Source organism: Miscanthus floridulus, unplaced genomic scaffold (genome assembly GCF_019320115.1).
Source record: "Miscanthus floridulus cultivar M001 unplaced genomic scaffold, ASM1932011v1 fs_6_2_3, whole genome shotgun sequence".
In the NCBI taxonomy this organism is placed as follows: Eukaryota; Viridiplantae; Streptophyta; class Magnoliopsida; order Poales; family Poaceae; genus Miscanthus; species Miscanthus floridulus.
The window spans coordinates 90,202-115,753 of record NW_027097134.1 but is presented as its reverse complement, the minus strand read 5'-3'; the positions used below and the strand labels follow the sequence as shown (position 1 = coordinate 115,753).

The 25,552-nt window shown below is 48.4% G+C and overlaps 1 pseudogene; it reads right to left on the bottom strand.

Moving 5' to 3' along the window:
* Positions 1-6,175: 6,175 nt before the first annotated feature.
* LOC136532761 (B-type cell cycle switch protein ccs52A-like) lies at positions 6,176-24,088 on the bottom strand (annotated as a pseudogene).
* Positions 24,089-25,552: the final 1,464 nt, after the last annotated feature.

Genomic DNA, 25,552 nt, shown 5'->3' with positions numbered 1-25,552 from the left:
CTTGGCTCTCAAGCAGGGGAGCATGACTGTTGCTGAATATCGTGACAAGTTTATACAATTGTCACAGTATGCACCGACTGAGGTAGACGAGGATGGAAAGAGGCAGGAGCTGTTTATGGAGGGCTTGAATGATGGTCTCCAGTACCAGCTGTTGTCTCATACCTTTGCTAACTTCTAGTAGCTGGTGGACAAAGCTTTAGTGATTGAGAACAAGCGCCACCAGATGGAGGACAAAAAGAGGAAATTTCAAGGACAGCAATCTGGGAGCAACTCTCGCTTCCATACCAACCCTCAACAAGCTCAACCTCAGCAGCGCTATCAAGGTCAGACAGGTCCCAACTACAACCAGCAGTAGCAGCGTGCACAGCAGCAGCAGCAGTATAAGGCACCAGCTCAACGCCAGCAGCAGTCCAATAATGTACCAGGTGAGGAATAATGCCCCCAATGCTCCACAGAGGAATGGCTGCACCAAAAGCGCCAAATGTAGTTAATGACAACAAATGCTTCAATTGTGGAGAGCCGGGACATTACTCCAATAGATGTCCCAAGAAGACTGGCTAACTCACAGTAGAACTATGTTCAGGGGAAAGGTGAACCATGTTACTGCTGAAACAGCTCAGGAGGCATCCGGATATGGTGATCGGTACGTTTCTGATCAACTCAAACTCAGCTATAGTACTTTTTGATTCTGGTGCTTCGCATTCCTTCATAACATATACATTCATAAAGAAGCATGGTATTCCTAGTAAGTGTTATGAAGAAACACATGTTAGTAAGCTCACCTAGGTGGGGTAATAGAAGTAGAGTGGATATGCTTAGCTGCTAGTCTCAGCATAAGGGGGGTAGAATTTCAAGCAAATCTTGTAGTCATAAATTCCATCGGTATCGATGTCATCTTGGGTATGGATTAGGCTAAGGTTGCAGAAAAGCAGTTATTAATTGTGGTAATAGTTCTATGAATCTTATCACTTCAACTAGAGAAGAAGTGGTGTATGTGGCAACTCAGTCAGCTGTAGAAATCTGCCGGGTTAATCAGTTAGGAAGGCACAACCATAGAAGATATAAGGATAGTAAATGAGTACCCAGATGTCTTCCCTGAGGAATTGCCAGGTATGCCACCTGATCGAGACATCGAGTTTATAATTGAACTTTTACCTGGAACTGCACCCATAGCTAAGAGACCCTATAGAATGGGAGTGAATGAATTAGCAGAACTTAAGAAACAATTAAGGGAATTGTTAGACAAGGGTTATGTTCAACCTAGTTCATCACATTGGGGTGCACCAGTACTATTTGTCGAAAAGGATGGTACACAAAGGATGTGCATAGACTACATGTCACTTAATGAGGTCACAATTAAGAACAAGTACCCACTACCTAGAATTGATGACCTATTTGACCAATTGAAAGGGGCTTGTGTGTTTTCCAAGATCGACCTTCGATCTGGATACCATCAACTGAGGATAAGGCATACTGACAGCCCCAAGACCACTTTTGTGACTCGATATGGACTATATGAGTTCACAGTCATGTCTTTTGGTCTGACAAATGCACCTGCTTACTTCATGTATCTGATGAACAAAGTGTTCATGGAGTACCTTGACAAGTTTGTCATTGTGTTCATTGATGACATACTAGTGTATTCTAAGAATGAAGAAGAACATGAAGGACATTTGAGATTGGTGTTGCAGAAGCTTAGAGAACATCAGCTTTATGCCAAGTTCAGCAAATGCGAGTTCTAGCTAAAAGAAATATCTTTCCTTGGTCACATAATCTCTAATGGAGGAGTAGTAGTAGATCCCAATAAGGTTAGAGATGTGTTGAGTTGAAAGCCACCTAAAGATGTTAGTGAGATTCGGAGTTTTCTGGGTATGGCTGGGTATTATAGAAGATTCATCGAGGGATTCTCTAAGTTAGCCAAGCCCATGACTGCTTTGTTAGAGAAGAATGCTAAATTTGTATGGACTAAGCAATGCCAGGACAGTTTTGAGGAGTTGAAGAAGAGACTGACTTCTGCTCTAGTGCTCATCTTACCTGATCTCACCAAAAGTTTCTCTATCTATTGTGATGCCTCACGGTAAGGTCTAGGAGGTAGTTCTTATGCAAGAAGGACAGAGTTGTTGCCTACACATCTAGACAGCTGAAGAAAACATAAGTTAAATTATCCGACTCATGATCTAGAATTGGCAGCTGTGGTGCATGCTCTTAAGATTTGGAGGCACTACTTGATTGGTCATAAGGGTGAGATTTATACAGACCATAAGAGTCTGAAGTATATATTCACGTAGTCAGATCTGAATCTGAGGCAGCGTAGATGGCTCGAGTTAATCAAGGATTATGATTTGGATATCCACTATCACTCGGGAAAGGCTAATGTTGTAGCAGATGCCTTGAGTAGAAGGAGTTATGTGAACATGGCCTATGCAACTCAACTACCTAAAGAGTTGTCTGAGGAGTTCAAATACCTGAACTTGGGTATTGTGGCCAACACCATGGAGTTAGAGGTAGAATCCACTCTGGAACAAGAGATTCGTAAGGGACAACTGAATGATGAGAGGATCAAGGATATTACAGAGTGGATAGTGATTGGTAAAGCCCTAGGATTCCGCATGGATGATCAAGGGACAGTATGGTTTGGTAAAAGAATTTGTGTGCCAGAAGTAAAATCTATTAGGGAGTCTATCTTGAGGGAAGCTCATGACTCAGCCTATTCCATACACCCAGGAAGTACTAAAATGTATCTTGATCTTAAAGAGAGATACTGGTGGTATGGACTAAAAAGAGATGTAGCTGAACATGTGGCTATATGTGATACGTGCTAGAGAGTGAAAGCAGAACATCAGAGGCCAGCAGGTTTACTATGGCCTATGAAGATACCCGAGTGGAAATGGGAAGAAGTTGGAATGGACTTTATAGTTGGATTACCCCGTACATAGAGAGGATTTGACTCTATCTGGGTGACTGTTGACCGTCTGACAAAAGTGGTCCATTTCATTCTGGTCAAGGTAACTTATTCGAGTGCAAAGTTAGCAGAGTTATATATGGAAAGGATTGTATGTTTACATGGTGTACCAAAGAAGATTGTTTCGGATAGGGGTACACAGTTCACATCACATTTTTGGTAGAAATTGCATGAGTCAATGGATACAAAGTTGAACTTTAGCTCAGCTTACCATCCTCAAACAGATGGACAGACTGAGAGAACAAATCAGATCTTAGAGGATATGCTAAGGGCTTGTGCTCTGTAGTATGGGACAAGTTGGGATAAGAGTTTACCTTATGCCGAATTCTCCTATAATAATAGCTACCAAAAGAGTCTTAAGATGGCACCGTTTGAGGCATTGTATGGCAGGAAGTGCAGAACACCATTGTTTTGGAATCAAACGAGGGAAAGTCAAGTCTTTGGACCAGATGTTTTGCAACTAGCAGAAAAACAAGTGCAAACAATAAGGCAAAACTTGAAGGTTGCACAGTCCCGACAGAAAAGCTATGCGAACACGAGAAGAAGAGATTTGTCGTTTGAAATTGGTGATTTTGTCTATCTCAAAGTTTCACCTATGAAAGGAGTAAAGAGATTTCATACCAAGGGAAAGTTGTCACCTAGGTATGTGGGACCATTCAAGATCATCAACAGGAGAGGAGAAGTTGCTTACCAGCTAGAGTTACCGGAGCAGCTCTCAGGTGTTCATGATGTTTTCCATGTGTCACAACTTAAGAAATGTTTGAGAGTACCTGAGGAACAACTACCTTTGGAAGAACTTGATATCCAAGGGGATCTATCATACAAAGAATATCCAGTAAGAATCTTAGAAACAGCGGAGAGAATCACGAGGAGCAAAATAATAAGAATGTGCAAGGTTCAGTGGAACAGACACTCAGTGGATGAGGCAACTTGGGAAAGAGAGGAAGATCTGAGAACTGACTATCCCAATCTCTTTGAACCATCCGAATCTCGAGGATGAGATTCCTCTTAAGGGGGGTAGGTTTGTAACACCCAAAATTCTACTACAAATTAGCAATTAAATTCTTGCCCTTTTAATACATTTTCTAGGTATTTCTAACTTAGGCCAAATAATAAATATTGTATAAATAAAATAAATTATAAGTTTAGAAACTTGTTTGTTGCATTCATGCCGAATCATATGGTTTTTGATTGAGTGTAGGGCTAGATGATTTGAAATTGAATTCAAAACATATTTGAATTTGGCTTAAAAATGGAAATGGAGAAAATAGAATTGGAAAAAAATTTTGATTTGGAAAGAATTCACCTACTGGCCCGCCCGGCCTTCATCGCTGAGCTACCGCCCATTCTCTCTCTCACTGCGCAACTGGACTCGCCCGTCAGCGCGGCCTTTCCTTCTTCCTCGCTGTAGCTCTTTCCTTCCTCGCCTCCGGTGATGGCGCTCCCATATGGAAGGCCACCGCGCCGTCGCCCACAGATGGAAAGCGACCCTTTTTGCCCAATCCGCCCGCTTCCCTTTCCTATTTCCCCCACCGGCTAGCCTATATAATCCTGAGCAGAGCCCTGCCTTCTTCCCCCATCCCCTGCTCATAGCCTGTGAGCCACCGCTGCCGGCTAACTCCTCCTCCCGAGCGCAAAACTCGACGCCGACGTGTCCAGGAGTTCCACCGTGACCCACCGAAGCCTGTAGGTACCTCCACTTCGCGGTTTTGGTCTCGTTTTCATCGGATTCAACCTCAACCACGCCCTCTCTCTCTCCAGTTCACGGCCACCGTCGACGACTCGCTTTAGAGCCCTTCTCGACGCCGCGACCACCACCGTCGGACTCGCGGTGAGCTTCTCCGCCTTCCCGTGCCATCCATTCGTTGTTTAGCGCACTAGGACGCCATAGCACAAGCTCTAGTTCACACCGGCCATGGCACCGCCGGCATCTTTCTCTTCCCCGGTGAGCCACTGCCCTACCCTCACCCCTGCGCCGTTGGATTTCGAATGGGCGGTCGAGATTGCGTACCCCTTCAGGGTTAAGTGGCCGGTCCACCGTGGACTCATGGACCCGGCGCACCATGCCGCGTCAGCGCGCCCACGTCCACGTGGTGCACCGCGCCCTGTCAGCAGCCGTCCACGTGTCACCCTGGTCAACAGTCGGGTCAAACCCGCAGTCAAAGCCGAACACTTTTGCACTTTAGCCCCTCTGTTTTCTCGAATTCAACCCGGGTACTCATCAGTTCAAATAACTTTTTATTCAGTCCTGTTTTTATTCGTTCAAGTCCCTATAGTTTCCAAAAATAGTATGCCTAGTCCAAATTCCATTTAAATTCAGATTTTTAATTGTTTTAATTCAAAAATAGGTTTAGTTTATTTATGGAATTGCCACTACATCTTATTTCATGCATAACTTTCACGTTTTAAGTCTGATTTGAGTGATTCTTTCGCTCATGTGTTCGTAGCAATGCGTAGAATAGATCTATAAGCTTTTCAACATATGTTTTCACTATTTGGTGTACTATTCTTATGGAAGTCTATCTTGTATGCATGTAATGATTGGAATGATGCTTGATTGATGATTGGATCACGATTAGAGGGTGAGCCATTTGAGGTGACTGAGGACCCCCAGCAGGATCATCAGTACTCCCAGGACGACTTTGAGGAAGGCAAGTGTACCAAAGGCCCCTTGTTACCTATGAACTACTACCACTTACATTCATGCATGTGTTTAATTTGAATTGCCTTTAAGGACTTTACCTAGATAATTCCTTGTACCACATATCCTTGATACCTAGGTTTATTGGGTAGGCATTTTGGATAGATGCTACAGCACTTAACATGAAGTAATTGTTAAACACGATTAAAGGCTATATGCAATGTGATTAAATGGAACTTTTTAGCAACAGATAGGGGGCTGGAGTACGGGGTTGAGTACTCTAGTGCCTCTCCATAAGGACTTAATCCTGAAGCGGCAACCTAGGAGGGACCGTACAACCCTGAGTGTCACATGGATCTGACTTTAACCTATTGTTTAGATTGTACTAGCTCGTCTATAGCTCCAGTAAGGGGTATGAAACATCCTCAATTTTCCACGAAGGGAAAATCCATAGAATGAATTATAATATGATGAGACCAATAGTTGATTCCATCATATTATCATATATCAGTCGATATCACAGTCATACATTGTAAGATTATAAGAATACAAGAAATTACATCACTGGGGAACACACCTATTACAGAGTTAATCTAGCGGAAGACTATCGAGTGAAGGCTCCTCCTTTATGGGTCATCATCAGAGTTGGCATAGTGCAGCGTAGATTCCATCTCCGAACCAAACTTGAGCGTAGGCACGAGACCTTCTAATCCTTCTAAAGTCAGCATCTCTGAGAAGCAGGAAAATCTGCACACCGCCAGATGTGTGCAGGCCATGGTTAGCACCAATGAGCTTTAGTGGAAAAGATAAAACAAGAGGATCTGGCGATCCTAATATGAGGCTATGGTTTGCATCCTTAGCGCATGAGAAGCAAGTAACATTAGTAATGTAATAATAATATCCAGTTTTTAACACATTCCCAGCCACACACATCCACATCCATCCATATCCATCCACCAACCCAACCCAACCATAGCCACACCTCCATCTCCACATCTCATCTCACTCACTCAGGTCGATAGGCCGATCCCTCTTGGCACTTGTCTCAATGGCCCACAGCCCCTGGCTCACGGCCGAAAAATACCCCAACCCTGGAGGGAGAAAAGAAGGACTCATCTCTTATCTAGTTTAAGTGAAACCCAGGAAAGGTCCATAGCCGACAGGTTGGCATATGTATCGATCGATCAACCAAACACTCTACAGAGGTTTTACATACCCACAAGATAGCCATCCTCGACTGGTGCCCCATCTAGGCAGATTTCGGCCGCTTGCTAGCCTAGAACTGATGCCACCCTACCTCTCAGCCCTAGAACATCCCAAGTCTAGTCTGGGATGGCTGATACTGTGAGTCAGTAGACTAGAGCCTGGGGCCCTCCAGATGTTAAGAGCCTAGTCCACAAGGCCTCCTAAAGTCTCAGAAGGGTGTGGGGGAAACTACGTGCCCCGTACCTCCTTACACACGTTCACCTAGCAGTAGTGGCATTGTTCTACCAAGTAGTCTGACCGTCCCACACCATATAGGGCGAGTGGGATGTAAAGGATTCTCGGTGAGTCTGAGTACTAGTAAGTCCTTAGGGATTGACCAAGCTAGAACATCTTCATCAGGGTTTCCATTTTATGTGCCACCATAGCACCTCTACCCCGAGCTCCACCTCTCCGAGGTTCACACCCAAGGACACCTCCAATTACCATTTTTACCCGCCACAGGTATTCCCTATCCAAGTGCCCAAGTAGCACCACATAGCAAGACTTGCCCCAGGCTCGTTGTTATTCTAGCTCGGTCGACATAACCCTCACTCTCCATGCACCCAAGACACACGTAGCATGCTCTCACACCACCTAGTCCGGCACCCATAGCCAACCATTCCCAGGGGGTTCACCACCAGCATCATATCCCCGATATAAAGCGAAGTGGAGTTAATAATAAGTATAGTGGTGTAATATGCAAGCAAGCAGGCAAGTAAGCATATATAAGCGAGCAAAAGCGCAAAGCAGGGTGATGTGGTAGAGTGGGTTGCATTAGGGTAATAATGGCTCAGGTAGTAGCATGCATCAAAGTACTAGCAAAGGAATAATTATAAAGCGCTAGCAGTTCTAGATATTATGCAATGTCTAATAGGATTCTCTAAAAGAGGGTGCTGCCATGACACCTAGTGATGTAGAGGTAGTAGTGGTACAATTCTCCATCTATTGGTGTTCCATTAGCAGGGTCGCCTCCTCCTACGTCGTCTCCATTCAGCAGTCCTTGTTGTCGTCTATGTTCTCTTGGTCCGATCGCCAGCTACTCCACTAAGCATCACGCAAGGCAAGAGAACACTCGACACCTGAAAAGACGACGAGGCGCAGGAGGATCCAATAATACCAATGAGACAATAAAAGATACACGGCTTGGCCCCCTTGGCGGTTGTCCGATTTCCTCGGGCCAAGAATCACAAGTGGTGGTTTGCTAAGCACAAGCTTAAGTCATGGCCAAGCCGGTATAGGCTTTACGATAGACTAGTTTAAGCCAAAGCTTATCCAGAGCAAACACCATGGCTCACGATCTTTTGATCCGATGTCATTGAATTGACGGGGATTGGAAGTCGAGCCCCAAGAAAGAAGAACGATAGGGTTCAGGCTCTTATAGCCTTATCCCGCAAGTCACAATTTGGACACGAGTAGCACACAAGAACGATAACACTATTGTGACTTGGCTTCAATGTACTTCGGCTCACCTGCTACGATAGAAAGTGGTAGCGCAAAGAGTTTGGACAGCAATGGGTTCTCTTGATCCTCAAGACATAATAACGTCGGGAGCCAGGAAGAGAGTTGCTCAGCAAAACAAAAGAAGCGAGGGTTAGCTAGGCACATCCATGTCATGTTCTCAGACACATCTTCGGGGAAGATGGTTTTAGATGGTCGATCAGGTCAACACGCACGGGTCCGAGGTACGACATAGACTATAGCTTTGCTAGCTAAAAAGAGATTGTCTGGTCTTTGATCCAATCGCCATGGACATGGTGGGATTGAACAGAGCGGCTAATAAGGCAATGATAGTAAGGAACTGAGGTCTGCTCCTTCCAACACACATGCCATGACAGAAGACAGGGCATCGGAAGGAGCGACTCACTAAAGAGTACAAGTGCGCAAACCACTCGTAGGGTACCCGACTTAGGTGCACTAGCACTAAGACATCTCTCTAATTCGTAGCAGTGCGGTTGTCACCGTGGGAATTAAGGAAATGCGATGGTCATACAAGGTACAAGCATACAGGGGTTTGTGCATGAAGAGGCAAGTAAAAGTAAAAGAGTGGCATAACTCCATGGTCATGGCGAGGCGAACTCGCGGCCACAAGCTATACCAATGGGTTGGCACCCATTGTTCCATGATTGTTATCTCTAGGTCATCTCCCATAGGACTTGGTCATGGAGGGCTCAAGGCGTGTGGGTGATATCCGCATCGATGTTAGTATCGACATCGAATCCATCACGACCATGTTCTAGGGCCGAAGGCAGGAGCTAACACTCGTGGTACTATGAAGCCAACTAAAAAGCGACGGGTCGAGTTACACTCGGCATCATGGTCATGGCGAGACGAATCCCGCAATCGTAACGTCCGAACGAGGTACAATCCCTCAGTTGGCTCGAAGGCTCGGCATACAGGCAACAACACTAACAATCAGCGATAAGAACCAAACACGACCGAAGACTGCAACAACTCGACATGACTGCGGAGTAGCACATTCCATAGCGAGGGGGATGGGTAGACCTGCACAAGGGCACGGTGCAGACAGATATAGATAGATCAAGATCACGTATTGTAAGTGTATGAATGAGTATAGGAATGAGCAGGAAGGGGCTTTCGTCGATGACGGGGGTGTTGTTTGACTAAGATTCGTCTTCGCGGCAAAGATGTGGCAGCCCAAGGGTTGTTGTAACTTGTCCCGGAGGGTTGTGGCCTCCTCTGGCCAGCTAAGGCCAGCTACGGCCTGCTGCGGCTAGCTGTGGCTTGCTGCAGCTTTCTGTGGCTGGCTGTGGCTGGCTACAAGTGGCTATGGTTGGCCAAAGGCTGACTATGGCTGGCTGGGCATGGCAGCAACTAGCTAAGATGTGCCAGCTGTTGTCAAAACACCGCAAGGGTTAGTGAAGAAAGCATCCGGCAAGACGGTGGGGTCTTCCTGCTGGTCTGGGAAAGGCAGGTCAGAGTGGTCGCCGAGGTGGTCGAAGTGATCATGGAGGTGGTCGGAGTGGTCACCAAGGTGGTCGAAAAGGTTACCGAGGTGGTCGGAAAGATTGCCTAGGTGGTCGGAGGGATCACCAACGTGGTCGGTGAGATCGCCGAAGTGGTCGGAAAGGTTGCCACCGTGGTCGGAAAGGTCATCAACGTGGTGCTCGTCTTTAGAAAAATTATGAAACTAGTTTCATAATTTTTCGACAACGTATGATTTTTCTATGAATTTCGGAGATTAAATCCATTCCTGAAAAAGAAGAGGGAGGCCACGGTTTCTACTGGGCCACCACTGGGCTGCTACCGGGCTTGGCTTACGCGAAAAGGAAAGGCAGGCCAGCCTATTTGTCAGGCCCAAACTGCAAGGAAGAGAGAGAGGGCCAGCACAGGGCCACTGGGCCGATGTTGCAGCTGCTGCAGTCGGCCCAAGAGAGAAGAGAGGGTGCTGGTGCTGGGCATTGGGCCGGCTAGCCTTGGTGCTTTCCCACAAGCCGCTTAGCAAGGCAGGGTCTAGGGGTTGGGGCTGCTCGTGTCCGCGGTGATGGTGTCAGCGCGCGACGTTCTCTGAGGCCTTGGGTGAGCAGCTCGCGACCGTGCCCAGTGGTGCTTGACCGAAGAGCCTGGGGGCACGGACACAGTGCACGCTTGGCTCGCCGTGACACTGCTCAGTGCATGAGTGTCAGCATGGCCAAGGTCGGACCTTTGGGTATGTGTGTGCGTGCATCCGAGCAGGTGGCCATGGTCGTGAGTGTGGTGGCAGGGTCCGAGGTCACAGAGGTGTAGGGGTCGGCTGAGCTCACCATGGTGAGGCCGCGATGGCGGTGCCATGCCGTGGACACGAGGGCGAGGTGGTGTGTGCGCGGACGTGGTCATGGCCACGACGAGGTTCACCGACGGCGTGGCACCGAGGCAAGGCAGGGCCTTGTCAAGCGATGGCAGTGGCTAGTGACATGGGCAAGTGGTGCGCGATGATCCTAGCAGTGTGATGGCCATGGGCGGCAAGGTCTGTGCGGCAAGTCAGTCGGGCATGCTGACATGCCATCGAGGGGCCAAGAGGGTGGAGCTTGGCCAAGGATGAGCTCACCGGTGCATGGTCGTACCTTGGTCGTGCAGCACTGCGTGCAGGAAGGGCTCGGTGCAGCCAGATCGCATCAAGGTGGTGGCGTTTCTGATTATGGCCGCGATGTCGTGGTGTGGATGTCCGGGCTTGGTGGACGGAGGTGGCAGCCGGTGGCTCCTGGCTACGGTTCAGGGTGAGGTCGAGGCCCAAGTTGGTGACTGGTCCGACGCAAGGACTTTTCGTGGCGGCCACGGTCTCCGAGGGCTCAGCGTCGCTGCACGTTTTAGCACTCGGCGCAAAGGCTGGTCAGGCATGGTCACTAAAATGCGTCAAAACAGTGGGGTCTTGGGTTCAGGGAAGGCTCACTGTCCGCTTGTGAAGGCCATGATGGAGTTGAGGTGGATGGCGGCTCGACGTGGGGTCGACACTGGGGCTTGACGCGGATCCGTGGCTATGAGGTCATGGAGTTCCCATGGTCGCACGGCTCGAGGACGCGCCCGGCTGTTGTAGGCTTGACGGCGAGGTCGCGTGGTGCAGGTCGGGCCCGGTGCAGGCAGTGCCAAAGTCACGTCGTTGCCGAACGCACGTGCTCACAGTTCAGCGTAGAGCTCTGACCGGTGACGAGGGGCTCCGAGGGATCGTCCCGGTGTGCTCCGGTTCCTCTTCTTCTCCCTTCCTCTCTCCTTTCTTCCTCCTTCTCCCTCACTCTTGCTTGGTGCAGTTTGGATGCGTGGAGGCCACCGGTGGTGGCGCGGGCATGGGGAACGCTAGGGCGCTGGCTCAAGGCTCTTTATAGTGGGGCTGTGTCCATGGTAGGTCGGTGGACAGCAGATGAAGATGGAGGGACAATTGGAGGGCTCGGATGCACCGGGGATAGGGTTCAGGGGCCGCGGCGTGATCATGGGCATTTTGGTACTCCCGAATTTCAGTAGACCATGGCTCGGCAAGGAGGGAATAGGGGTGGCAGGTGGTGGCGTCATCCATGGCCTATGGCCGTTGTGCGCCAGGCGAGTGCGAGGCTGGTCGGGGTTCCAGGCGCCGCGGGTCAGTGACGTGGCAGCCATCCAAGGGGGCGTGCGGGGTTGGTGGCTTGGCACGGACAATGGGGAGTGGCGCTGGGGCCTGGGATCCTTCCCATGTGCCAGTGCTATGCTTTTGGGTGCACAAAATAGAGGAGAGGGGGGGGAAGTGGTTGGAGGAAGGGGATGACCGACTGTGGTCGTGCTGTCAGCGGCCAGTGGGATGAAGGCGAAGCCAGTCCTAGATCAGGCAGTGCGGCTGGGCCTTCTTGCTAGGCTAGGCTACGCTACTGCAATCGCATGCTGGGGCCGACCTGCTGGCTGGGCCGTGTGGTCTTTGGGTGCAAGCAGCAGAGCGGTAGCAGTGGTTGGCGAGCTAGGCTAGGCAGTGGGGTAGGCTACGACTGCACGCAAGGATGAGCAGGCTGATCAGGCTGGGCCGCGCAGTTGCTCTTGGCCGAAATGGCCTTTTCCATTTTCCCCTCTTTTCTAAGCCTTTTCTATTTCTACTTTTCCATTCTAACTATACCTTGGGTCTCTATGAGTGTATACATGCGTTGCCAAGCATGAATACATCCTAGTGGGGTCCACTAAGGGTCATTAGGGTTTAGGGAGTCCAATGTCAAGGGTTGGCATCGATGGGCACTGATTTACAAGGAAGGTCGATTGACTTTATGAATTAGGTTAAGGAATTCGAATGAGGTTCAAAAGTAAGAAGGTGAATTGAGAGAGGAAAAAGGGATTCATAAGATATTTTAGAAGGGATCAACAGGATTTGCTACGGACTTGTGCACTCCAACACAAAACACTAACCCAACAAAAGAACTCTAGCAAACTCCTACAAGTAATTCTATATGTATGCAACAATTTATCTATAAATTGTTCTTTGTTTGACCTAGCATCTACATGCTTCACATATTGCAGGAAAAAATTCAAAAAGTTCGTATTTTTGGCTTCTCCAAAAACCCGGGTTGTTACAGTCCACCCTCCTTACAGGAATCTCATCCTCGAGATTAAGGTGTTGCTCGGTCGGTCAAGAGGCTGGGTGTTGCTTCTTGATTGGGGTAGTTGTTCCATAGAACCTTGCAAAAGGGATTGTCGCCCTTTTGTCTTCTCCGATAACTCAATCCAAATTTGTATAGGGTGTCCAAGGATCTCTAGAGGTTCTATCTAGTCATATGGCGGTCTTGGTTCATAGCCTGCTAGGTTAGCCAGGGTCTTAGAGTCACATGTAATTAAAATAGCTTATATATTCTTCACTCAAGCAATATAATCACAAGAAGCAAAAAGATCCAAGCACTCAAGCAGCATTACAACTCCTATATGCATAGTGTTGACTTAAGGCGACTCCTAAGCCTTTGAGTCTCACACATCTATCGATCTTGCGTGGGTGATAACGAGGAAATCATTTCCTAGTGGTCAACTTTTCAGTTCGGGGATAGTCAGTTAGTAGCATAACTCAAGGTAGAGACAGGGAATCAAGTGTTAGTAGCTATGACTCCACTACAGATAGAATGTTTGGCTTCTAAACTAGTGTTTGGTACTAAAGGTCTCGTCCTAAGGTCAAGTATGGCTCTAATACCAACTGAAACATCCTCAATTTTCCATGAAGGGAAAATCCACAGAATGAATTATAATATGATGAGACCAATAGTTTATTCCATCGTATTATCATATATCAGTCGATATCACAGTCATAAATCGTAAGATTACAAGAATACAAGATATTACATAACTGGGGAACACACCTATTATAGAGTTAATCTAGTGGAAGACTATCGAGTGAAGGCTCCTCCTTTACAGGTCATCATCAGAGTTGGCATAGTGCAGCGTAGATTCCATCTTCGAACCAAACTTGAGCGTAGGCATGAGACCTTCTAATCCTTCTAAAGTCAGCATCTCTGAGAAGCAGGAAAATTTGCACACCGCTAGATGTGTGCAGGCCATGGTCAGCACCAATGAGCTTTAGTGGAAAAGATAAAACAAGAGGATCTGGCGATCCTAATATGAGGCTATGGTTTGCATCCTTAGTGCATGAGAAGCAAGTAACAGTAGTAATGTAATAATAATATCCAGTTTTTAACACATTCCCAGCCACACACATCCACATCCATCCATATCCATCCACCAACCCAACCCAACCATAGCCACACCTCCATCTCCACATCTCATCTCACTCACTCAGGTCGACAGGTGACTCCCTCTCGGCACTTGTCTCAATGGCCCACAGCCCCTAGCTCATGGCCGGAAAATACCCCAACCCTGGAGGGAGAAAAGAAGGACTCATCTCCTATCTAGTTTAAGCGAAACCCAGGAAAGGTCCATAGCCGACAGGTCGGCATATGTATCGATCGATCAACCAAACACTCTACAGAGGTTTTACATACCCACAAGATAGCCATCCTCGATGGTGCCCCATCTAGGCAGATTTCGGCCGCTTGCTAGCCTAGAATGATGCCACCCTACCTCTCAGCCCTAGAATATCCCAAGTCTAGTCTGGGATGGCTGATACTGTGAGTCGTAGATAGAGCCAGGGCCCTGCGGATGTCAAGAGCCCGGTCCACAAGGCCTCCTAAAGTCTCGGAAGGGTGTGGGGGAAACCGCGTGCCCTGTACCTCCTTGCACACATTCGCCTAGCAGTAGTGGCATTGTTCTACCAAGTAGTCTGACCATCCCACACCATATAGGGCGAGTGGGATGTAAAGGATTCCCGATGAGTCTGAGTACTAGTAAGTCCTTAGAGATTGACCAAGCCAGAACATCTTCATCAGGGTTTCCATTTTACATGCCACCACAGCACCTCTACCCTGGGCTCCACCTCTCTAAGGTTCACACCCAAGGACACCTCCAATTACCATTTTTACCTGCCATAGGTATTCCCTATCCAAGTGCCCAGGTAGCACCACATAGCAAGACTTGCCCTAGGCTCATCATTATTCCAGCTCGATCAACATAACCCTCACTCTCCATGCACCCAAGACACACGCAGCACGCTCTCACACCACCTAGTCCGGCACCCATAGCCAACCATTCCTAGGGGGTTCACCACCAGCATCATATCCCTGATATAATGCGAAGTGGAGTTAATAATAAGTATAGTGGTGTAATATGCAAGCAGGCAAGTAAGCATATATAAGTGAGCAAAAGCACAAAGTAGGGTGACATGGTAGAGTGGGTTGCATCAGGGTAATAATGGCTTAGGTAGTAGCATGCATCAAAGTACTAGCAAAGGAATAATTATAAAGCGCTAGCAGTTCTAGATATTATGCAATGTCTAATAGGATTCTCTAAAAGAGGGTGCTGCCATGACACCTGTGATGTAGAGGTAGTAGTGGTACAATTCTCCATCTGTTGGTGTTCCATTAGCAGGGTCGCCTCCTCCTGCGTCATCTCCATTCCATAGTCCTTGTTGTCATCTATGTTCTCTTGGTCCGATCGCTAGCTACTCCGCTAAGCATCACGCAAGGCAAGAGAACACTCGACACCCAAAAAGACGACGAGGCGCAGGAGGATCCAATAATACCAACGAGATAATAAAAGATACACGGCTTGGCCCTCTCGGTGGTTGTCTGATTTCCACGGGCCAAGAATCACAAGTGGTGGTTTGCTAAGCACAAGCTTAAGTCTTGGCCAAGCTGGTATGGCTTTACAATAGACGGTTTAAGCCAAAGCTTATCCAGAGCAAACACCATGGCTCACGATCTTTTGATCCGGTGTCATTGAATTGACAGGGATTGGAAGTCGAGCCCCAAGAAAGAAGAACGATGGGGTTCGGCTCTTATAGCCTTATCCCACAAGTCACAATTTGGACACGAGTAGCACACAAGAATGATAACACTATTGTGACTTGGCTTCAATGTACTTCGGCTCGCCTGCTATGGTAGAAAGCGGTAGCGCAAAGAGTTTGGACAGCAACGGGTTCTCTCGATCCTCACGACATAATAACATCGGGAGCTAGGAAGAGAGTTGCTCAGCAAAACAAAAGAAGCGAGGGTTAGCTAGGCACATCCACATCATCTTCTCAGACACATCTTCAGGGAAGATGGTTTTAGACGGTTGATCGGGTCAACACGCACAGGTCCGAGGTACGACATAGACTATAGCTTTGCTAGCTAAAAAGAGATGGTCCGGTCTTTGATCCAATCGCCATGGACACGGTGGGATCGAACAGAGCAGCTAATAGGGCAATGACAGCAAGGAACTGAGGTCTGCTCCTTCCAACACACACGCCACGACAGAAGATAGGGCATCAGAAGGAGCGACTCACTAAAGAGTACAAGTGCGCAAACCACTCGTAGGGTACCTGACTTAGGTGCACTGGCACTAAGACATCTCTCTAATTCATAGCGGTGCGGTTGTCATCGTAGGAATCAAGGAAATGTGATGGTCATACAAAGGTACAAGCATACGGGGTTTGTGCATGAAGAGGCAAGTAAAAGTAAAAGAGTGGCGTAACTCCATGGTCATGGCGAGGCGAACTCGTGGCCACAAGCTATACCAATGGGTTGGCACCCATCGTTCCATGATTGTTATCTCCATGTCATCTCCCACAGGACTTGGTCATGGAGGGCTCAAGGCATGCAGGTGATATCCACATCGATGTTAGTATCGACATCGAATCCATCATGACCATGTTCTAGGGCCGAAGGCAGGAGCTAACACTCGTGGTACTATGAAGCCAACTAAAATGCGATGGGTCGAGTTACACTCGGCATCACAGTCATGGCAAGACGGATCTCACGATTGTAACGTCCGAACGAGGTACGATCCCTCAGCCGGCTTAAAGGCTCGGCATACAGGCAACAACACTAACAATCAGCGATGAGAACCAAACACGACTGAAGACACAACAACTCGACACGACTACGGAGTAGCACATTCCATAGCGAGGGGGATGGGTAGACCTACACAAGGGCATGGTGTAGACAGATATAGATAGATCAAGATCACGTATTGTAAGTGTACGAATGAGTATAGGAATGAGTAGGAAGGGGCTTTCATCGGTGATGGGGGTGTCATTCGACTAAGATTCGTCTTCGCGGCAAAGATGTGGTGGCCCAAGGGTTGTTGTAACTTGTCCTGGAGGGTTGTGGCCTCCTCTGGCCAGCTGAGGCTAGCTATGGCCTGCTGTGGCTCTCTGTGGCTTGCTGCAGCTTTCTATGGCTGGCTGTGGCTGGCTACAAGTGGCTATGGTTGGCCAAAGGCTGGCTATGGCTGGTCGGGCATGGCAGCGACTGGCTAAGATGTGCCAGCTGTTGTCAAAACACCGCAAGGGTTAGTGAAGAAAGCATCCGGCAAGACGGTGGGGGTCTTCCTGCTAGGTCTGGGAGAGGCAGGTCAGAGTGGTCGCCGAGGTGGTCGGAGTGATCATGGTGGTGGTCGGAAAGGTTACCGAGGTGGTTGGAAAGATTGCCTAGGTGGTCGGAGGGATCACCAATGTGGTCGGTGAGATCGCCGAAGTGGTCGGAAAGGTTGCCAACGTGGTCGGAAAGGTCATCAATGTGGTGCTTGTCTTTAGAAAAATTATGAAACTGGTTTCATAATTTTTCGACAATGTATGAATTTTCTATGAATTTCGGAGATTAAATCCATTCCTGAAAAAGAAGAGGGAGGCCACGATTTCTACTGGGCCACCACTAGGGCTACTGCCAAGCTTGGCTTACGTGAAAAGGAAAGGCAGGCTGGCCTGTTTGTCGGCCCAAACTGCAAGGATGAGAGAGAGGGCCAGCACGGGGCCACTAGGCCGATGTTGCAGCTGCTGCAGTCGGCCCAAGAGAGAAGAGAGGGTGCTGGTTCTGGGCATTGGGCCAGCTGGCCTTGGTGCTTTCCCGTAAGCCACTCAGCAAGGTAGGGTCTAGGGCTAGGGCTGCTCGCGACACGCGTGTCCGCGGTGATGGTGTTGCGCATGATGTTCTCCGAGGCCTTGGGTGAGCAGCTCGCGACCGTGCCTAGTGGTGCTTGACCGAAGAGCCTGGGGGCACGGACACAGTGCATGCTTGGCTCACTGTGACACTGCTCGGTGCATGAGTGCCAGCGTGGCCAAGGTCAGCCTTTGGGTCTGTGTGTGCGTGCGTCCAAGCGGTGGCCATGGTCGTGAGTGTGGTGGCAGGGTCTGGGGTCACAGAGGTGTAGGGGTCGGTTGAGCTCACCATGGTGAGGCCACGATGGTGATGCCATGCCGTGGACGCGAGGGCGAGGTGGTGTGTGCATAGGCATGGTCATGGCCACGACGAGGTTTGCCGACGGCGTGGCACCGAGGCAAGGTAGGGCCTTGTTAAGCGATGGCAGTGGCTAATGACAGGCAAGTGGTGCGCGGTGCTCCTAGCAATGTGATGGCCATGGGCGGCAAGGTCTGTGCGGCAAGTCAGCCGGGCATGCCAACATGCCATCGAGGGGCCAAGAGGGTGGAGCTTGGCTAAGGATGAGCTCACCGGTGCATGGTCGTACCTTGGTCATGCAGCACTACGTGTAGGAAGGGCTCAGTGCGGCCAGATCGCGTCAAGGTGGTGGCGTTTCCGATCGTGGCTGCGACGTTGTGGTGTGGCTGTCCGGGCATGGTGGACGGAGGTGGCGCCGTGGCTCCTAGCTATGGTTTAGGGCGAGGTCGAGGCCCAAGTTGGTGATGGTCCGACGCAAGGACTTTCCATGGCGGCCACGGTCTCCGAGGGCTCGGCGTCGCTGCACGTTTCAGCACTCGGCGCAAAGGTCGGTCAGGCATGGTCACTGAAATGCATTGAAAGGTGGGGTCTTGGGTTCAGGGAAGGCTCACCGTCCGCTTGTGAAGGCCGTGATGGAGTTGAGGTGGATGGCGGCTCGACGTGGTGTCGACGCCGAGGCTTGACGCGGATTCGTGGCTGCGAGGTCGTGGAGTTCCCGTGGTCGCGTGGCTCGAGGACGTGCCCGGCGTTGCAGGCTTGACGGCGAGGTCGCGTGGTGTAGGTCGGGCCCGGTGCAGGCAGCGCTGAAGTCGCGTCGTTGCCGAACGCGTGTGCTCACGGTTCAGCGCAGAGCTTCGGCCGGCGATGAGGGGCTCCGAGGGATCGTCCCAACGTGCTCCGGTTCCTCTTCTTCTCCCTTCCTCTCTCCTTTCTTCCTCCTTCTCCCTCACTCTTGCTTGGTGTGGTTTGGGTGCGTGGAGGCCACCGATGGCGGCGTGGGCATGGGGAATGCTAGGGCGCTGGCTCGAGGCTCTTTATAGCAGGGCTGCATCCATGGTAGGTCGGTGGACGGCAGATGAAGATGGAGGGACGAATGGAGGGCTCGGATGCGCCAGGGATAGGGTTCGGGGGCCGCGGCGCGATCGTGGGCGTTTTGGTACTCCCGAATTTCACAGACCGTGGCTCGACAAGGAGGGAACAGGAGTGGCAGGTGGTGGCGTCATCCATGGCCATGGCCATTGCGCGCCAGGCGAGTGCGAGGCTGGTCGGGGTTCCAGGCACCGTGGGTCGGCGATGTGGCAGCCATCCAAGGGGGCGTGCGGGGTTGGTGGCTCGGCACAGACGGTGGGGAGTGGCGCTGGGGCCTGGGATCCTTCCCATGTGCCGGTGCTCTGCTTTTGGGCGCAAAACAGAGGAGAGGGGGGGGAAGTGGTTGGAGGAAGGGGATGACCAATGGGGTCGTGCTGTCAGTGGCCATGGGATGAAGGCGAAGCCGACCTGGATCAGGCGTGTGGCTGGGCCTTCTTGTTGGGTTGGGCTGCGCTACTTCAATCGCATGCTGGGGCTAACCTGCTGGCTGGGCCATGTGGTCTGTGGGTGCAAGCAGCAGGGTGGCAGCAGTGGTTGGCGGGCTGGGCTAGGCAGTGGGGTAGGCTGCGGCTGCACGCAAGGATGAGCAGGCTGATCAGGCTGGGCCGCGCGGTTGCTCCTGGCCGAAATGTCCTTTTCCATTTTCCCCTCTTTTCTAAGCCTTTTCTATTTCTACTTTCCCATTCTAACTATACCTTGGGTCTCTATGAGTGTATACATGTGTTGCCAAGCATGAATACATCCTAGTGGGGTCCACTAAGGGTCATTAGGGTTTAGGGAGTCCAATGTCAAGGGTTGGCATTGATGGGCACTGATTTACAAGGAAGGTCGATTGACTTTATGAATTAGGTTAAGGAATTTGAATGAGGTTCGAAAGTAAGAAGGTGAATTGAGAGAGGAAAAAGGGATTCATAAGATATTTTAGAAGGGATCAATAGGATTTGCTACGGACTTGTGCACTCCAACACAAAACACTAACCCAACAAAAGAACTCCGGCAAACTCCTACAAGTAATTCTATATGTATGCAACAATTTATCTATAAATTGTTCTTTGTTTGACCTAGCATCTACATGCTTCACATATTGCAGGAAAATTTTCAAAAAGTTCGTATTTTTGGCTTCTCCAAAAACCCGGGTTGTTACAGGGTAAGAGGGTATCTTTCCTTTTTCTGTTAGGGTGTGCACCGTGCTGCGATGCCCACGCATGCCATTCCTTTGTAGCTACGACCTGTTAGTGCAACTAGCTAAGGGTTTCATAGTGAAACTCTGCCACACTTCCTAGGAAGAGGTGTAGTGGGTCTCGCGAACCCCGGCATTGGGAATCACAGCTCGGTGGGTAAAGATGTACAATTTCTGCAGAAATAATTAACCTGTTATAACAGCCGTGCTCACGGATACGAGCGGTCTGGATCCTTCGAGATTAGTGGTTACTGTGGATGATGGATGGATGGGATATGAGATAAAGCTTGATGATACTTTAATACCACTTGGGAATTGGGCCTGTTCATTAAAGTAGTAATTCAGGTTGCTAAAATTTGATCAACTAAAATTGCGAACTGCAGTCAAACAGTGTCAAGCCTATTTGAGCCTCATAGATCCCTTTGATATACTTGCTAAGCATGGTGAGCTTACACTTGCTTTACATCCAATGAAAATCCCGGATGGGTAATAGATAATGGATATGAAGAGTTTCTGGAGGATGTCCAGGACTACTAGGGAGACGTTCACCAGTTAGAGTCCCTGTGGCAGTTGGGCTAGTTATTCCGCTGTGATTGTAATAATATTGCCTTCGAGCAAACTTTGTATTAACTTTATGATGAGATATGCGATGTAATAAGTACTTTACTTTGATACTATTGCAATTTGTGATATATGTGTGTGTTTGGACATCCTGGGCGCACATATATGAGTACTTGGTTTTGCTTTGCAAAATTGGGTGCGACATAAGGATAGCTCAAACAACATATAGGAAGAGAAAAGTCTTAGCAATGAAGGACAAAGTAACAAAACTCATGTCTGACTCTTGACTCTGGCTGCATAGAGTGACCGAACTGAACTTGATAGAAACAGATAGCAGCCAACTAAAGTTGGTGATCATTACATTTTCAACAAGAATTTTTTAACAAAAGAACACACAAACTAGCTACTGATTGCAGCCAAAGCTGCACATAGCTGCACGTGTGATGCAGCCTCAGAATTGCTACCATACATACATACATTCAGAACTTAAAATCCATAACTAGCTGTAGCAAGAAGCAAGTATAATAGTACATATTTGTTCAAGTAAACTTTTGGGCATGTTTTTTCCCACACCACAAACAGGGATGAGCATCTATAGATTAATCCCAAAAGTCAGGGTGCAGGAAATATATTACAAGTGTGATATACTCTTCAGAAAATGATTGCAATTTTTGTAATGATAAGAGAGATAAACAAGGATTGCAGGTATTAACACATTGAAAACTACCTAGGTGTCAGTGTCCACACAGCTCAATGATTGCAATTTTTGTAATGATGAGAAGAGAGATAAACAAGGATTGCAGGTATTGACACATTGAAAACACTACCTGGCTTCCAGTGTCCACACAACTCAAGTGTGTATTTGTGGTCGTATTCCAAAATTGTATGCATCTATCTGCGGTTCCTCCACCAGATGCAAGCAGGTCATGGTGATGACGTGACCAGGCAATAGCTTTGACAGCTGCTGTGTGCTCAGTACTAGTTGTACTGAATGTGGATTCCAAACAAAAAGCTGGACAAAGGGGAAATATTAGTATGGGAAAACAGCAATGTGGAATCCTAAGAACAATGCATTCCAAACTAACAGGAACATATGGACAGGCATCTTACTCTGTTATCATTGCCACCTGATGCAAGCTGACGATTGTCGTAAGACCACTTGAGTCCACAAACCTAGAAGATATGTGAGATTAGGAATCCATGCATTACCAAAATAGAAAACTAAAGCTTCACTAGGATAATGAATATACTTGTCAGATCATCAGAAATTTGATGCACTAATACATATAAAAAGTCATATTATAAGGAGACATGAATAGATTACCTCAGATTTATGCCTGGTAAGCTTGCTAACATAATCTTCTTGAGCACGGATATCATGGTGGAGGATACTCTTGTCACGGCTTCCAGAAGAAAGCAATGAAGAGCTCCATGCAAGAGCACCTACACGCATGCGATGGCTTTCCATTGTTCTTATTCTTTTACAACGAGTTGCATCCTAGATCTACATAAGATAAAATGTAACATGGTAATCAGATTTGCAGATACTCATATAGTAACAATTTTACATACCAATGCAGATGGCAAACAGAATGATCATTTGACTGTTTCTACGAATTTATAAATCGATTCCCTATAGGAATAAGGGTGGTTCTAAATCAAGAGCAAAACCAGATAAAATTGATTCGAGTTTGAGGTTTGAGCATATAGAAGAATGGCATTTACAATTGTTAAGGTTTTCCATAAAGTATAAAACTATTAAGGTTTTACACAGAAGGTTTTTGTGTCAATCGAGTACAATCAATAGGGTAGACTACCATAATAAACCAATCAATATACTAAGTGCTAAAAGGCATATTGTCTACACCTGAGCTGGTTTCACAAAATTATCAAATTTATTCCATGTGCTGTATACAGCTATAATTCTTGATGATACATTGCACTAAAAGGGATTTAGAAATCATCCAACACTTGACGGCATATCAAATAACAATATTCAAGGTAAGAACGGGACATAACCTGAACTTTTCCTTGATTTGTGCCTACAGCTAGGTGAGTGCCATGCTGCGCCCACCCCAGAGAACAAACATTGTCATCCACCCCCAAATCACAAAGCTTGGTGACCTATACAATGATAAATAAATCTGTTAACAATCCATCTTCAATTCTCAGTGACGATATACCTTAAGGATGACCACGGTTGCTTACCTTGCTGCTGCATGCATTCCACAAGTAAACGCAATTGCCCAACCCAACAGCGAGGTCATTATGTGAAGACCAATCGATGAGGTTGAGGTAGAAGTCATCCTGCAAAGCGAGCGCATCTAGCACCTACAAGCAACAACAAGAAAATTTAATAGCGCAAAGACAAAAAATTGTTGGCATGAAGTCTACAAATTTTGCATTATGTTCGTGAAAAAAGTCTCTTTCAGCATTTTGGAATGCAATTGGCTAGATGTCAAATCTTTCATGCCCCCAAGAAGCAGCGAGGCTAGCTCAAGAAACAGAACCCAAGAAACCTAAATCAAGAAACAGAGAAGGCTCAATCAAGAAATCACCAAATCCAATTCCCCTTCTCACCTTGTAGGGTGACCTTAGGACCTTCATTGGTCCTGCACCCCTCGTGGTGAAAATGTCGGGGAACAACGCGTCCTCCTCTTCCTCTCTGAAAAAAGAGCCCTCTTGGTGCTCTGGCACACCTCCGTCTTGAATTTGAAGAAGTTCCCGGTGGCGGGGGTGCCCACAGGCGAGGGCCCCGGGGAGGAGGACGACGAGCACGCAGTGGCCGAGGATGCAACCCGGTCGAGCATGTCAGGACCGAAGAGCGTGCAGTAGGGCGACGTGGCAGGCGCAGATCCGGATGAGGCACCGGGGCCGCCTTCGTGGGAGGATGCGGTGGAGGGCGAGGGGTGAGGTCGAAGAGCGCGAGGTTTGATCCGGTGCGGCTGGGGATGAAGCAGTCGCTATAGACGGTGCGGGAGGCCGGCGTCGGGGTGGACGTCGGCACGGATGCGTGCGTCGGCGTGGCGGAGAGGCGGGAGGATGGCGCTGAGGCAAGGCGCGAGTTGGGCTTGGACACTGGTGTTGGTGGCTTCGAGGATGGCCCCGCCACCGAGTTCTCCATCGGCGACGGCAGCGTCGGCGTGAGGTGGTGATACATGGGCGGGGGTCGTGGGGAATGGGAATTGGGGATCAGGGTCGAGGGGATACGGTGCAAGTGTGACGGGGTCAAGGGCACACAAGCTCAGTGTGGCGTCCATTTTCTTTAGCGACAGACAGATTGATGGTACACTTGGCTTTAGCAACAGATGGTTCAACGCTAAATATGAATACCTATAGCGATAGACACTAAATCGCTAAATGAGGATTTAGCGTCAGATGGTCTCTGAGTTATCTTTAGCGTCAGATCATCCATCTGATCGTGAAGCGGTGTTGTGGTGTAGTGTCATAACTTTTCATCGGTTAAGTCTTGTTGAGTACCTTTGTCCTCAGGGTTTGTTAGCCCTTGGTGCATGAGGAGAGCCAGCAGTACAGAAGTTTGTTGTGCACCCTTGGATAGGGTGAACCTCCCTTGTGTGATTTTTAAAGTGGTACCTCTCATGCTACCCTACTGCCGAGTTGGCTAAAAACTTGTGATTTGTAATAACTTAATAAACGGTTTGTAAACTTATGGTTTGTAAGTCTTCTGTTGTTTATTCTGATGTACTATATTTATTTAAATTGTTGTAATACTGCAATGTCATCTATGATGTATCCTGCTTGGAAAGAAAAGTGGATGATTTGGGTTTCCCGATGACACCCGACAGACTACTGGGATTGTGTGGCTTATGTGTGCAATGGTCAGAAGTCTATGAGACAATGATGGGCACATATGGGCCATATAATTTGGGCAATTGATTATGATGCCATGGGACAAGGGTACGCGTCAAAGAGGTCCGACAATGAAATCCTTGCCATCGGCAATTCTACCACTCGTAGTGCGAAAGTCCTCGCGCGCAAGGTGTTGACTGCTAACATCCATGTTCAGTGTGGATGTCTCATGTAATTTGAGTTGTGTAATTGCGATGGACATGTTATATTTACGCATGTGTGGTGTTTAATCAGCGTATTAGTTTGTCTGTCTTGCTATTTTCTCGTTCTTCTTGTTCGAGTGGGAAAGTGCTCCTGTTCCCCTTAGTCCTATACGCGTAGGTGTGTGGTTTAGCCTGGGGACTAGCCCATAGGGCCAGACGATGCACAACCTAATGGCATGGTAAGACATTAGGGGGCAGCTTGTAGATCCGTTCCGATGTGAGAAGAAGATGAGCAGATGGCAAGGGATCTGTTCCTCCCGTCCCCTTTGCCTTGAACTGAAGCAGCGCCCCATTCCTCTTCTAACTCATGCATAGGTTCATGGCCTTGCCTTGGAGCTGGTCCATGAGGCTTGGTTAAGGGTGACCTCTTGGTGCGAGTGAGAGGTCAAGAAATAGGCCATCGATTCATCACTGCGTGGGGTGACTATTTGAAATGGGTCACTTGGATGATGACAAACAGTGCTACGCCTTGAAGTCTATGTACATGTGCCTATATGTGTAGCCCCACGAGTGAGTCATATCCGACTGCTGGCGCAAGGTGGGACAGGTCACTTGGTAGGTAAATGACACTAAAACATACTATACGTGACTCATGTTCTTAGG